At 35.5% G+C, this 3,230-nt stretch overlaps 1 long non-coding RNA gene across 1 annotated transcript; it reads left to right on the forward strand.

Moving 5' to 3' along the window:
- Nucleotides 1–276: 276 nt before the first annotated feature.
- LOC117253229 (uncharacterized) lies at nucleotides 277–2,767 on the forward strand. The gene is made up of 3 exons (XR_004501377.2): nucleotides 277–470; nucleotides 1,978–2,047; nucleotides 2,141–2,767. It is a non-coding gene; the product is annotated as an uncharacterized LOC117253229 (long non-coding RNA).
- Nucleotides 2,768–3,230: the final 463 nt, after the last annotated feature.

The raw sequence follows: 3,230 nt of genomic DNA on the forward strand, positions 1-3,230 counted from the left end.
CGAAGCATATGAATATTAATATAGAAGGAGCGCCCACTGAGCGCAGCTTCTTTTATTGATGGTTTGAACGTTGCGTGGTGGTCAAAAACAAACAACAAAAAACAAAGTTGACTTGTATGATTAAATAAAGGTAAAATAAATGGACAATTCATCAATTCATAGACGCTATGTTAAGCAATTTTACTTAAAAAAGTTGTTAAAAAAAGAGAAAAGTATTTCTGTCATGCCAGGGGCACTTCCGGCAAGCCGGAGGCTTTTGTCACGTCAGGGGCTTCTGCTCCGGGGCTGCAGCTGGATTCTATTGCCAGCGTCCAGCAAAAATAGAAGTTGTGCCGCAGCTGAGACGGAGCCAGAATGCAGCACAGCCGCAGCTGGTGGAAACACACACATTGACTAGAATTGAATCCTATCGGCTTCGCTGTGGTGCCGGAGCGCAGATGCAACCAACATGCATCTGGTGGAAATTGGGGGTAAGGAGCATCGATGAGCTGTGTGTTATGTTGTACAGGCTAATGGATATAGGCTGCGTCATGTCCATGCTAACTCCTGCTGATTTGATGACGCTATAGCCTGACCTCATTCCTCTCTGTCAGTAAGATTAAAGTAGCATTTCATACATTTTGGCAATTGAAGTTTGTATCAGGCCCAGTGTGTGAGTGTTTTATTTCTTGTGAAACTATTGTGAGAGTATTTCATTTTTAGGCTGTGGATTAAAAACAAGGGAAGTTAGATTAAATGTGTTTATGGGTTTAATTCTGAGCCTTCTCTTTCAGAGTGTCAGGATTTAAGGAGGTCACTTGGGGGTATCGCAGGGTTCGGTGATTGGTCCAAAATTATTTTTACTTTATATCAGTGACATTTGTAAGGTTACAGATCTATTAAAATTTCTAATTTTTGCATATGACACAAATTTATTTTGCTCTGGAAAACATTTAAAGGAGCTTTTGTTTGCTGTAGAGAGGGAACTTGAGATTTTAAAATGTTGGTTTGATGTAAATAAATTGTCGCTTAATATAAAGAAAACTAAATTTATAGTTTTTGTAAATAGAACAAAAAGAAATGGGGACATTGAGTTAAAGATTTGTAATGATAAAATTGAAAGAGTTTTTGAGACTAAGTTCCTCGGGGTAGTGATAGATGATAAATTAACATGGAGACAACATATTGATTATATAAAAAGTAAAATATCAAAATCAATAGCAATCCTATATAAATCTAAGGATATACTAAATTATAAATGCTTGTATATTATTTATTGTTCACTTATACTTCCATATATGTCGTACTGTGTAGAACTGTGGGGATCAACTTTTAAAACAGCTATCAACTCAATAATTGTGTTACAAAAACGAGCTATTCGTCTTATCAATAAGGCTGGTTATTATGATCATACAAATCCATTGTTCATGAAGTCACATGTTTTGAAATTTTTTTTTAAAATAATGCAAATAATGTTTAGAGTAAAAACAAAGTCACTGCCAGATACAGTACAAAGATTGTTTTCTGTGCAGGAGGGGAAATATGGTTTAAGAGATGTTTCTAAGTTTACTGTCCCAAAAGCTAAGAAGGGAATTAAAAGAAGATGTATTTCTGTTGTTGGGGTTAGATTTTGGAATGATGCTGACTTAAATTTACGAATGTGTAACTCATTGTTGATTTTTAAACAAATGGTTGTTAAGGTTTTTTTTGAGAGTTATAAATTGGAATAGTTTTTTCTTTTTTTCTTTTTTTCATATAAATGATGTTTGATGGGTAGCTTAATTTAGGATTTATGTAGGGTAGGCAAATATAAGCATTATGCTTCAGCCTATACCTTTTCAGTCATTACCATCATATATTAATTAGCATTTTTTGTGTGTTACCTAGAATGTTTATATTTATGATTATTATTGTTGTTGTTGTGAAAATCTGTGTATGTTCCTATGTTGTATGTGATGATGATGACTGAATAAAACATACTACTACTACTACTACTAGGGATGGGCTGACATTGCAGATGGTGTCAGATGGACTGCAGAAGACGACCCTGGCTCTTGTAGCCATGCAGGTAAACAAAATAAACTCCCTAGAGAGGAATTAATATGCTACGGTGTATGTTTAGCAATCGTGACAGTAAAAGTTTTTTTCTTCTGTATTTCAGACAGTCCCAGGTCAGCATCTGAAGTAGTTCCTGGATGAAGTGCGACCTTTTCCCGAAGACACCTTCTCTGGTGTAAAACTCAACAGGAAACAAGTGGATGATGATGATCCACAAAGTGAAAGATAGACTAATCAATGGCTTCTGTGACAACCTCACCACGCAGTTTGGCAATCTTGATACGGGCGTCTTGAAGGCCGCTGACACCATTTTTGACCTAAGCAACTGGCCTGAAGACATCACTGACCTGGCCACCTTTGGCCTGGCCGATATTGAGACTTTTGTCACTCACTTCCAGAAAACTGATGGGTTACAGGGAGCTTTGTGGAACACTGTATTCCCAAACAGTTAATCTAAGTAACAAAACTTTTGAAAAAGCCAAATTAACTCAAATCTGTCATTTTTTTAGAACGCAACTATTAGGGTTTCCAATCCTTTTTTCCTGTTTTTGAACATAGTGGTTGCATTAAAAATCAATATGAAAAGGAAATATGTCCTTATGTTGTGTTTTCACCACCACTGGTAAGCTGAATTCTCATCACGAGTGAATAAAGCAGCTAACTCTGAATCTCTCTGCTCAAATGTTTAAGTTCAAATAACTCATGTTTGTCTTAGTATGCCATTTTGAGGAAATGAGATTCCCATGATCGTTTGCTAAAAAAAAATAACATACTAGAGTGAAAAGAATGCATCAGAATTCTTTAATGTTGAAATAGTGACTGATATCTGGATGTTGCAATAGGTGCATAATTAACAGAATTATTAACTTCAGTGAGTGCATAATAAAGAGTTTATGAATGTCAACAAGACACTGTTCCCACTTTAGATCCAGTAGCTGCAAAGATGCATCATGAGCTGTTAAAAAGTGCATATTAATAATTTATTAACCTTTATACGACACTGTTCCCACTTTAGATCCAGCAGCTGCAAAGATGCATTATGAGCTGTTAATAAGTGCATATTAATAGTTTATTAACCTTTATACGACACTGTTCCCACTTTAGATCCGGTAGCTGCAAAGGATCATTATTTACTATTAATAAGTGCATAATTAAGCATTTATTAACCGTAGTATGGCATTTATATTAACTTC

The sequence above is a fragment of the Epinephelus lanceolatus genome, chromosome 13 (genome assembly GCF_041903045.1).
Source record: "Epinephelus lanceolatus isolate andai-2023 chromosome 13, ASM4190304v1, whole genome shotgun sequence".
Lineage (NCBI taxonomy): Eukaryota > Metazoa > Chordata > Actinopteri > Perciformes > Serranidae > Epinephelus > Epinephelus lanceolatus.